Source organism: Chiloscyllium punctatum, chromosome 41, assembly GCF_047496795.1.
Source record: "Chiloscyllium punctatum isolate Juve2018m chromosome 41, sChiPun1.3, whole genome shotgun sequence".
In the NCBI taxonomy this organism is placed as follows: Eukaryota; Metazoa; Chordata; class Chondrichthyes; order Orectolobiformes; family Hemiscylliidae; genus Chiloscyllium; species Chiloscyllium punctatum.
The window spans coordinates 58,470,152-58,483,324 of NC_092779.1; positions in this window are offsets into that span (position 1 = coordinate 58,470,152).

The window sequence follows — 13,173 nt, forward strand, 5'->3', positions numbered from 1 at the left end:
CCTGCTGCGCTTTTCCAGCAACACATTTTCAGCTCTGATCTCCAGCATCTGCAGTCCTCACTTTCTCCTCCAGCCCTCTATTATACCATCCAGCAGCATTTCCAACACCAATAGCAGCTCCTCTTAAAATATTTTGTCAGTAACTTGTAATAAACTGGTTAATACAATTACAACTGAAAATGTGTTGCTGGAAAAGCGCAGCAGGTCAGGCAGCATCATAGGAGCAAGAGAATCGACGTTTCGGGCATGAGCCCTGCTTCAGGAAGGTCCTGAAGAAGCAGTGAACCAAATTTTGAAATGATCTTTCTAAACATAATATCGATCAGGTTAAAACTGAAGTAGATGTCTTACACAACTTGCTGCAAGGACACAGACAGTAGAATCTGAGGTGATCATGAGGATGTGGAGGTGAATGTGGGAGACAAGCTGGGACTGTATTGGAGTAGTCACTGTGAGAGGGAACAAATACTGGATGGAGGGTTTCAGCAGCTGGACTGACACTGAGGTGAGCCATCAGAAACTGAGCAAGTGACCACCATCTAATAGGACAGAGAAACTGATCCATCAGCCTGAAACTGACTGACCACGTGGTTGTCAGTGACTCCAACACAAGTGAATGGAAACATTGCTCAGAGCCTGTTTCTGTAACATTCAACACAACCAGGAAATGGAAAGTGAATAATTAGCTGAAAACAAGGCCACTGCTCTGTTAGAGTCAAAATCATTCAATGTTCAGTTATTGAATATTACTGACTCTCAGAATATTCTAACCTGCAGAATCACAGTAAAAGGGGAAAGTAAACAACATTCTTGGCAAAGACAGAATGAACCAACTGCTTGTATACAAACAGCTCAGAACAAAGGGGCGGAATCCTCTACAAACTGACAAACACAGATACCATTAGATTTATAGATAGAGATTGGAATTCTTTCGAAAAACACTTCCCTGTTTATGGTGTGTGGTAGAAACCATTCTCAGTGTGAACTGCCACTTATTTCCTTTGAAAAGAATCTCTGTTTCCCCTCAGAAAAGCAGGTGTGTTGCTCACTTACAGACTGAATTACAATGGAAACCTGATCAGGGACTCGCAGGTTAATTAAGCTATTAGTGACAGTCCATTGCAAACAACAAGAGCTTAGACCATAACAGATTCCAGTGAAACCAACAATGCAATGAAAAAGGTGAATTAGTTTTTATAATCATGCAGCCTCTCTCAATCAAATAATCCCAGTCAACTTCCAAACATTTTAAAACTATTAATACAATGTGTACATATTTATTTACTTTCCTAATTTCCTCCAAAAATATATCTGATAATTCTCTTCAAAATATATTTTAAATGGTCAATTCATAATCACAATTCATTTCCAATTATTCTTAGAGCAGAAAAAATTGCAAACTAAAATTGTTTTCACGCCAATAATGACACTAGAAAATTTGATCTGTAGTTTAACCATATTTCCAAATATTGTTTTGGTTCATTATTGCAGTGAAGCTAAAATTAAACTGTATTTATTTTCTCTGATATCCTTCCATTACTTTATTCCCTAATAACAATGCCCATGGTGTAATGGGTGACAAACATTAAATAAAATTGAATTTTCATTGCAAGAACTTGTACAAATAATCACATATTATTTAGTTCATTCATTGTTGTTGATTATCAGTTATTTTCACTGTATGATCACGTTAAATTTACTTAAATAATCACAGTACAATTCTCACCTTTATAGATATGTCGAATGAATGTCAAATTATTCTTATTTCAAGTAAAACCAAATTCACGTTTTGCTCTGTTTTATTCCAGGAATGACAGGATGTGTTGAATTATTATGGGAAACAGGAACAAGTGAAGGTGGTGGCTCTCAGACGTGAGGCCTTAAAGCCAAAGGGCCAGGTGGTCGTAACAGTGGGGGGAGGTACCTAGTGCCCCGCTCTCCTCAGAAGGCAGAGAGGATGATGACAAAGTGCACACGAATGGACAGAGGGACGGCAATGGGTGGGATCACCCACCACCCTGTAAGGCCCAGAAGGCTATGTCCATGGCACCACTGGGCATCAAAGCTCAACTTGGACAGACAGTAGGGAGCAACAAAGGGAACTGTCAGAAACCAAACATGAACAGTTCACCTGCTGAATAACAGATGTTGGTGTGTTAACACCCGGCCTGATAGAGAAATGGTAATAATGGGCCTTATTGGGACAATATGGATGAATTAGTTGAGGTACAGTCTCACCGATGATGGTGTCAGGCCAAAATCTCTCAGGCCAAGATACCCTGACGTGTACATCAGAACCTGTCCCTGCAATGAGAGGGTGAGGGTGTGAGCTGGTCCCCCCCCAGTGCACAGCCGATCAGTGTCTCCAGGAATTTACAGATATTACAGGGACACACTGGGGAGGGGACAGACTGAATGGGCTAAAATAACCTTGGTGACTCAGGGAACCAAGGGTAATATCGAGGATCATACAGAGAGGAAGCCTGAGGTGTGTAAGGACCACGGGGGATTACCAAACCCCAATCTGTGATGATGATATCATTTTTTTTGTTTTTAAACTGGGACCCCATTTAACTGTAATTATATACATGGGACTCCCAGTGGGAGATCATTCTAACCACTTTCTGAATTGGACCATGAGAGCTGAGGCAAACTCAGAAACACAGGGGAATAGCTGCAGTACAGGGAGGGTAACCAGACTGGCAATGTTACAAGTGAAGAAGGAAAGGGCACATAGACAAGGAACGTAGGCAGAGAGAGGGAGATAGATGTTCACATTGTGTGTGTGCATGTGTTCACGTAGGCACATGAATATTCTTTGACGCTGTGTTTGCGAACCAGCAGAACAAATATTAATACAGGAGCATCTATATCAATGACTGATATGGATTTGTCCCTTACCACCTCAATTACCAAAATGAGAGCAGTCGGAGAAGGAATCAAGGAAGCTGGATGAAATAAACTTCTCCCGACGCAGATCATGCATATGGCAAAATATATTCAGATGTGGGCTGTGGGAAACTGAGGAAGGGACCATTCTGGGAGTTGCAAGTTTAGAACAGTTAGGACCAACTATTGATGTAGAGACACAAACTGTAATATGGGAACAACCTGAACAGGCCTGGGACAGGAAGCAAAGGAGAGTCGACATCTCCAGAGTAGTTACCTTGCAGGGAGACTGGAACAGTCAGGGAATCTGGGGAGTTATAGCTAGGAACCAAACAGCAGTGTGGGTAACACAAACAGGAATGTGGGTTATTACCTGTAGATCCTGTAAAGATCAAGGGCCCTCTCACTCCCCACACAAACCGGATCCCATTAAAGCTGAGGAGGCAGTAATTGTGACAGTAACAGATTGACAAAAGCAGTGAATAGTCAGACGGACAGTATCCCAGACTAACTCACAGAAGCCGGACAGCTCATCCCACCTCACTATTGAGTATACCTCACTCAGTAAATCCGCCACGAAAGAGTATCCTACATTAGCGAACCACACTACTCTATTTAATGGATTGAAATCGCAACAGGATATAGTCTCCGCCCTTGATATTGTGAATGGGTTCTGGTCCATACCTGTGGACCTGGAATCCCAAAATAGGCTGGCATTTACTGGCTGAGGAAAACAGTACTCCTGGATCCAGTTACCTCAGGGATCCCACAATATTCCACTATATCCCACCGATATATGGCTGATGGAGTTAGTCACATTGATCTTTCCAACACCTCATGACCTCAGATATTAAACAGGCAGGCCAGGCTTAAAATTAACCCACAGAGAGTGGGAAGGTAGGGAGAGATGCCACTGCTCTGTTAGAGTCAAAATCATTCAACGTTCAGTTATTGAATATTACTGACTCTCAGAATATTCTAACCTGCAGAATCACAGTAAAAGGGGAAAGGAAACAACATTCTTGGCAAAGACAGAATGAACCAACTGCTTGTATAAAACCAGCTCAAAACAAAGGTGCTGAATCCTCCACAAACTGACAAACACATGTACCATCAGTTTATAGATAGACAATGAAATTCTTCAGAAAAACACTTCCCTGTTTATGCTGTGTGGTAGAAACCATTCTCAGTGTGAACTGCCACTTATTTCCTTTGAAAAGAATCTCTGTTTCCCCTCAGAAAAGCAGGTGTGTTGCTCACTTACAGACTGAATTACAATGGAAACCTGATCTGAGACTCGCAGGTTAATTAAGCTATTAGTGACAGTCCATTGCACACAACAAGAGCTTAGACCATAACAGATTCCAGTGAAACCAACAATGAAATGAAAAAGGTGAATTAGTCTTAATAATCATGCAGCCTCTCTCGATCAAATAATTCTAGTCAACTTCCAAACATTTTAAAACTATTAATACCAATGTATACATATTTATTTCCTTTCCTAAGTTGCCTCCAAAACTATATATCTGACTATTCTCTTCAAAATATATTTTAAATGGTCAATTCATAATCACAATTCATTTCCAATTATTCTTAGAGCAAAGCAACTTGCAAACTAAAATTGTTTTCATGTCAATAATGACACTGGAAACTTTGTTATGTAGTTTAATCATATTTCCAAATATTGTTTTGGTTCATTATTGCAGTGAAGCTAAAATTAAAGTCTATTTATTTTCTCTGATATCCTTCCATTACTTTATTCCCTAATAACAATGCCCACGGTGCAATGGGTGACAAGCATTAAAATAAAATTGAATTTTCAATGCAAGAAGTGGTACAAATAATCACATATTATTCAGTTCATTCATTGTCGTTGATTATCAGAGTTATTTTCATTGTATGATCACGTTAAATTCACTTAAATAATCACAGTACAATTCTCACCTCTATAGATATGTCAAAGTGAATGTCAAATTATTTCAAATAAAACCAAATTCACATTTTGCTGTTTTATTCCAGGAATGACAGGATGTGTTGAATTATTATGGGAAACAGGAACAAGTGAAGGTGGTGGCTCTCAGACGTGAGGCCAGGTGGTAGTAACAGTGGGGGGAGGTACCTCGTGCCCCGCTCTCCTCAGAAGGCAGTGAGGATGATGACAAAGCGCACACGAATGGACAGAGGGACGGCAATGGGTGGGATCACCCACCACCCTGTAAGGCCCAGAAGGCCCTGTCTATGGCTCCACTGGGCATCAAAGCTCAAACTTGGAGAGACAGTAGGGAGCAACAAGGGGAACTGACAGAAATGAAACCTGAACCGTTTACCCACTGAATAACAGATGTTGGTGAATGAACACCCAGCCTGATAGAGAAATGGTAATAATGGGCCTTATTGGGACAATATGGATGAATTAGTAGAGGTACACAGTCTCACCGAAGATGATGTACGGACCCTCCCTCGGGCCAAGATGCCCTGAAATGTACAGCAGAATCTGTCCCTGCAATGAGAGGATGAGGGTGAGAGTCCGTTCCCCCAATGCACAGCTGATCAGTGGCTCCAGGCATTTACAGATATTACAGGAACACACTGGGGAGGGGACAGGTTGAATGGGCTAAAATAACCTTGGTGTCTCAGGGAACCAAGGGTAATATCGAGGATCATACAGAGAGGAAGCCTGAGGTGTGTAAGGGCCACGGGGGATTACCAAACCCCAACCAGTGATGATGAAACTGGTTTGATGTATTTAAAAGATGACATGGGACCCTATTTAACTGTAATTATAAACATGGGACTCTCAGTGGGAGATAATTGTAACCACATTCTGAATTGGGCCATGAGAGCTGAGGCAAACACAGAAACACAGGGGAATAGCTGCAGTACAGGGAGGGTAATCAGACCCACAATGTTACAAGGGAAGCAGGAAAGGGCACATAGACAAGGAATGTAGGCACAGAGTGGGAGATAGGTGTTCATATTGTGAGTGGCCTGTGTTCATGTAGGTATATGCATAGCCCATGAATATTCATTGATGCGCTGTTAAGGGACCAACACTTACATGATTCTAACACCGGAGCATCTTTGTCTTTTATGCCTCACCCGACAACTCAAATCCTCCAACCCTAACAACATCCTTGTAAGTCTTTTTTGAAACCTTTCAAGTTTCACAGCACCCTTCTGATAGGAGGCAGGCTAGAACTGCACACACTATTCCAAAAGTGGCCGAACGAATGTCCTGTACAGCAACATGACCTCCCACATCCTACACTCAATGCTCAAACCAATAAAGGAAAACATACTGAACACCTTCTTCATCATCCTATCTGCATGCAACTTGACTTGCAAGGACTATGAACCTGCAGTCCAAGGTCTCTTTGTTGCGCAAATGTCTTCAGGGCCTTGCCATTCAGTGTACAAGTCCTGCCCTGATTTGCTTTTCCAAAATGCAGCACATCACATTTACCTAAATTAAACCCCATCTGATCAATATCTTATTGTAATCTGAGGTAACCTTCTTCATTATCCACAATACCTCCAATTTTGTATGACCTGTAAACTCATTTACGATACCAAATTATTTAAATGAATGACGAAACAAATCCAGAAATAAACATCCATTTCTCAGAGTTTGAATGTGCTCTGTGTAAATCCTGCCCAATGACTCTGCACCAGAGAAAGGCTGCACATGCGCCTGGCTGCACCTTGCCCCCTACAAAACTGGTGACTCCACATGTGTCCAGAGAATTCTTGCCCCGAATAAAGATGGCGGCACACACTCATGCCTTCAGCCACACTGAGGCAATTCCCCGTTTACTGAAAACACGAGACTGGGACGTTCAAATTTGTGTTTTCCAACGTGCACAGTTTGTTTGTAAAACCTCTCCGCTCAGACAGAATCGCTCTCACCTCCTGCGGTTCCACAGACAGCCTTGATGATTTTTGTGGGTACCTATTCTCTGCCTGGTTACTCGTTTGTCCTTAGTGTATTTGTACAATCACTCTGGATTCTCCTTAAGCCTATTTCCTGAAGCTATCTCATGTCCCCTTTTTGCCCTCCTGGTTTACCTCGAGTATACTCCTACTGCCCCTATACTCCTCTAGGGATTCACACTAACACAGCTCTCTGTACCTGCCATATGCCTCCTTCATTTTCTTGACCAGACCCACAATATCTTCCGTCAGGCAGCATTCTTTACACCTCCCAGCCTTGGCCTTAACAGGAACATACTGTCAGTGTACTCTCATTGTCGCAGGCCTATGGAGGCAATGGCAGATGAGGATACAGAAGCAATCATTCTCAGTAAAGAGGTAATGTTGGGAAAGATAACAGCCTAAAGGTAGATAGGTATCCAGGCTCTGATGGAATGCATCGCAGGGACTAAAAGAGATGGTGGGGGGAGAACAAATAGACCTCGTGATAATTCACTACCATTTGTTGGATTCTGGGATGGTTTTGACAGACTGGAAGCTGCAAATGTGGTGCCACTATTTTTCAAAAAGGACCCGTTAGCTTAACTTCTGTAGTGGGGAAAATGCTTGAATCTCTCAAGGAAGTAGTGGTGAGATATCTGGGTAGAAATTGTCTCATTGAGCAGACACAGCATTGATTCATGAAAGGCAGGTCACGTTTAACGCATTTACTGGAATTATTTGAGGATACGACGAGTGTGTTGGACAAGGCGGACTCGGTGGATGTGGTGTACATGGATTTCCAGAAGGTATTCAACAAGTTGCCACACAAAAGGCTGCTGAATAAGGTAAAAATGCATGGCATTGTGGGTAATGTATTATCATTGATACTGGATTGGTTAACCAACAAAAAATAAAGAATGGGAATAAACGGGTGTTTGGATTAATGTTGGCACTACAACTGTTTGCAATTTACACAAATGTTTTGGAGTTGAGGACCAAGTGTACGGTGTCAGAGTTCATATTTGATACAAAGATGAGGTAGAGCAATGTCTGCAGAGGCCACTGTCAGTCTGCACAGGGATACAGATCGGTTAAGTGAGTGGGTAAGGATCTGGCAGATGGAGTTCAATGTTGGGATATGTGAGGTCATCCATTTTGGTCGGACTAACAGCTAACTGGATGATGAAATGGTGAAAACGTTCACCATGCTGCTGTGCAGAGGGAGCTGGGTGTCCTTGTGCATGAATCACAGGAAGTTGGTTTGCAGGTGCAGCAGGTAATTATGGCAGTGAAGGGAATATTGTCCTTCATTGCTAGAGGGATGGTTATTCTGCAGCTGTACAGGGTGTTGGGGAGGCCACACCTGGAGTACTGTGTACAGGTTTGGTCTCCTTACTTCAGGAAGGATGTACTAACACTGGAGGGAGTACAGAGGAGGTTCACTAGTTTGAGTTGGGAGTTGAGGGTTGGTGTATGTGGAGAGATTGAGAAAACTGGTTCTATAATCATTGTAATTTAGAAGAATGGGAGGTTGGAGAGGAAACAATAAAATTATGAAGGGAGTAGATAAGACAGAAGCAGGGAGGCTATTTCCACTGGGGGTGGGTCAAACTACAGAGCATTACCTCAAAATAAGGGGGAGCAGATTTAGGACTGAGTTCAGGAGGAGCTTCTTCAACTAAAGGGTTGTGAATCTGTGGAATTCCCTGCCGAGTGCAGCATTTGACGTTATCAACTTGAATGCCTTTAAGGCAAAATGTAGATTTGTGAACAGGAAAGGAATTAAGGGTTATGGGGAGAGAGCAGGAGTGTGGAGCTGAGGCCATGAAAAGATCAGCCCTGATTTTATTGAATGGCAGAGCAGGCTTGAGGGGCCAGATGAAAGTTCTTGCCTTGTGCCATCAAAATTGGCCTTTGTCCAATTCAGAACCTTAACTTTTAGATCTGGTGTATTGTTTTCTGTATCTATTTTAAAACTAGTAGAATTATTAGAGACTCCCAACAGTGTGGAAGCAGGTCATTCAGCCCATCACATTGATACTGACCTGGAGAGCCTCCTAACCTCCCCCTGTAACATTGCATTTCCCAGGGCCAGCCAACCTACACATCCCTGAACACTGTGGGCAATTCAGCCTGGACAATCCACCCAACCTACACATCCCTGAACACTGTGGGTAATTCAACCTGGATAATCCACCCAACCTGTACATCTTTGGACTGTGGGAGGAAACCAGAGCACCCGGACGAAATCCTTGCAGAAAATCCCAATAAGGTGATCATCCCTTTCTTATTTCCCAGTTCCACCTAAATAACTTCACTGGCGTACTCCCAGGAATATCTTCCCTAAGCAAAAACATAATGCTGTCCCGAATCAAAAATGCCACTCCCCCTCCTTCCTTCTCCCCCTTTCTATTTTTCCTATAGCATCTATACCCTGGAACATTAAGCTGCCAGTCCTATCCATCCCTGAGTGATGCCTCTGTAATTGCTATAATATCCCAGTGCCATGTTCAAAACCACACCCTGAGCTCATCTGCCTTCCCTGTCAGGCTTCTTCTATTGAAGTAAATGCAGTGCAACTGCTCAGTCCGACTTCATTCTGTGCCTTGCCCTTGCCTGCCTTGACTATTTGACTTCTGAACTGTACCAGCCTCAGACATACCTCTATTCTCACTATCTTCTTGGGTTTACACCCACTCCCTCACTGGTTTAATGCCTCCCGAGTATCACCAGCAAGTCTCCCTGCCTCGATGTTAGACACCTTCCAATTCAGGTACAATCCATCCTTCTTATGCAGGTCAACTCTACTCCAGAGGAGATCACAATGATCCAAAAAACGTGAATCCTTTTCCCCTGCACCAGCTCCTTAGCCACTCATTGAGCACCTCCTCCTCCTCCTCTGTAATATGGACATTTTTCAAGATGTCACCATTTATTTCCCCACATTCTATATCTCCCATGTACTTCTTCACAGTAAACACTAATGCAAAATACTTGTTTCCTATCTCGCCCTTCGCCTGCAGCTCCACACAATGGCTGCCTTGCTGATCTTTGAGGGTCTCTATTTTCTCCCTAGTTAGCCTTTTGTTCCTCATGTATTTACAAAAGCCCTTTGGATTATCCTTAACCCTATTTGCCAAAGCTATCTCACGTCCCTTTTTTGCCTCCTGATTTCCCTCTTAATTATACTCCTACTGCCTTTATACTCAAAAATTTTTTGGATTGGAATAAATAAAAAATATAACATCCTGACAAAACAAACGAGGGTAGGACTTACACTCAATAAAAGTAGGGCCTTGAGTAGTGATATGGGAACAAAGAGACCGAGGGCTTCAGATCTTTGAAGTGTGTGTTCCATGTGGACAGGGTGGTTAAGAAGGTGCTGAGCACACTTACCTTCATCATTCAGACCTTTGAGTCCAGGAGTTGGGACTATATGTTGAGGATGTACAGGACGTTGGGCAGGCCACTTCTGGAATACTCTGTCCATTTCAGGTTGTGCTGTTATAGGAAGGATGTTATTAAATTGGAGCAGGTTCAGAAGAGATTTACCAGCATGTTGCCATGAATGGAGGGATTGTGTTCTAAGGAGAGGCTGGATAGGCTGGGAATTTTTTTCACTGGCGTGCACGAGGTTGAGGGGTGACCTTATTAGAGGTTTACAAAATCAGAAAGAGTGTAGATAAGGTGAATAGCCAGGAGAGAGGGGGATTCAAAACTCGGGTGCATTCATTTTGAGAAGAAATGAGAAAGATTTGAGGGGAAAGACATTAGGGTTTTTTTAAAAAAAATTACACACTTGAATGAACTTCCAGAGAAAGTGGTAGCTGTGAATACAATTACAATATTTAAAAGACCTTAAATATTTGGATGGATGTGGACCAAGCGGAGGCAGGTACAATTAGTTCAGTTTGGAATTATGGTCGGCATGGACTGGTTGGACCACAGGGCCTGTTTCCTTGCTGTATAACATTATGACTCGAATCCTCACTAACTCTAAATTCCTCCATCCTCACAACTCTCCCAATCACTGTCACCTCATCCAGCCTCACAACTCTTCCTTATTTATAGAATTCCTCACCAGCCACAGAACGCTCCCTATCTCATGTCCTCCAGTTTCTCAAATCTCTGCGATATGTGCCTTTCTTTAGTTCCAGCCTTGAGGATGTCCTCATTCACTCAGATTGGTTGGAGGACAAACTGGTACGACCGGGTCCTCTAGTACTACCCTCTGCCCCATTAGCCTGCGCTGACATCAATCATCGGGGCCCATTGTGAGGTGAGTGGTGGGATCCTCCCTCTCTCTGCCCTGGGTTGAGCTTCAACATTCACAGTCAATGGGGCAGTATCACAGAGCACAGGGGCTGGGGCTATTCGGCCCATTTGGGATGTACCCTCTCCCTCTGGAGATGCTGCAAATCTGTCCCAATTCCCTTCCCATTTGCCCATAGACCCCCAAATCTTCCCTTAAAAAGTAAAATTCCAAATCTGTTTATGAATAACTGCTGAGTCTGTCTCCAGCTGCCATTCAGACTGTTCCAGATACTCAGAACTTACTGAATAAAATAATGTTCACATATTCACATTATTTGCCAGTTACCTGAAAATAGTTACTAAAATTGTGACATTGTTAACAATTCCCCTCTCTCTGCAGATTAGATATCCTAGAAACAAATTTGCACCTGGTCAAAATCACTACTTAACCTTCTCAGCTCCAAGGACAATTATCTGTGCTTCTACTGGCTCTCCACAAAAGAGGAACATATCTTATTTTCATTTATTAGTGTCATAGAGATGTACAGCACAGAAACAGACCTTTGGTCCAATTGGTCCATGACAACGAGGAATTCTCAACAAATGGAACCCCATTTGCCAGCTATTGGTCCGTATCATTGGAAACTCTTCCTATTCACGTACCCAATCGGATGCCTTTCAAATGTTGTAAATGTATCAGCCTCCACTACTTCATCTGGCAGCTCATTCCACACATACACCACACACAGCATGAAAACTTTGCCCCTTAGATCCGTTTTTAATCTTTGCCCTCTCAACATAAGCCCATGTGATCTTGTTTTGAACCCACATAACTTGGGGGAAAAGACCCTGGCTGTTCACCTTATCCATGCCCTTCATGATTTTATAAATCTCCATGAAGTCACCTCTCAGTCTTTGACTCTCCAGGGAAATTACCCCTAGCCTATTCACCCTCTCCCTGCAGCCCCAATCCTCTAACCCGAGCATCGTCTTTGTAAATCTTGTCTGAACTCTTTCAAGATTCACAATATCCTTTCCAGAACAGGGAATTTCAAACTTAAAACATATTTCCTGAAATGGCTTAATCAATGTCCTGTCTAACCACAATTTGACGTCCCAGCTTCTGTACTCAATGCATTGACCAATAAATATAAGCATACCAAACACCACCTTCACTAGTCTGCCGACCTGCGACTCTACTTTCAAGGAACAATGAACCTGCACTCCATGGTCTCTATGTTCAGCAACATTCCCAAGTACTTTACCATGAAGTGTACAAGTCCTGCTCTGATTTGCCTTTCCAAAATCCAACAGCTTACATTTGTCTAAATTGAATCCAGTCTTCCATTCCTTGCTCCAATGGCCCATCTGGTCAAGAGCCTGTTGCATTCTGAACTAACCTTCTTCATTGTCCAATACAACTCCAATTTTGGTGTCTTCTGTAAACCCAATGCCCATATCTCATATATTCACATCCAATTCACTTATTTAAGGACCCAATATCCATTCCTGCAGCACACTGCTGCTCATAGGCCTCCAGTCCGCAAAGCAACCCTCCATCACCACCCTCTGCCTCCTACCTTCAAGCCAGTTTTGTATCCAAATGTCTGGTTCTCCCAATAGTTCATGTTATCTAACCTTGCTAACCAGTCTGCTTTGTGGAACATCGTTCAGTGTCAATATAGACAACGTCCACAGTCTGCCTTCATCAATCATCTTTGTCACATCTTCAAAAAAACCTCAATCAAGTCAGAGAGAGAGAATTTCCCACACACAAAGTCATGTTGACTATCCCTAATCAATCCCCTTCTTTCCAAATACATGTAAATCCAGTCCCTCAGAATCCCTTCCAACAACTTACCTACCACTGACGTTAGGTTGACTGTTCTCTTGTTCCCTGGCCTTTCCTTACCACCTTTTTTAAATAATGGCACCCATCTTCCAGCACCTCACCTGTCACAAACAATGATATAAATACCTCAGGGAGGGGCACTGCCATCACCTTCCTAGCTTTCCACAAATTTCTGGGATACACCTGATCAGGTCCCAGGGATTTATCCACCTTGCTACTGTTTAAGACTTCCAGTACTTCCTACTCTGTAATATAGACACTTTTCA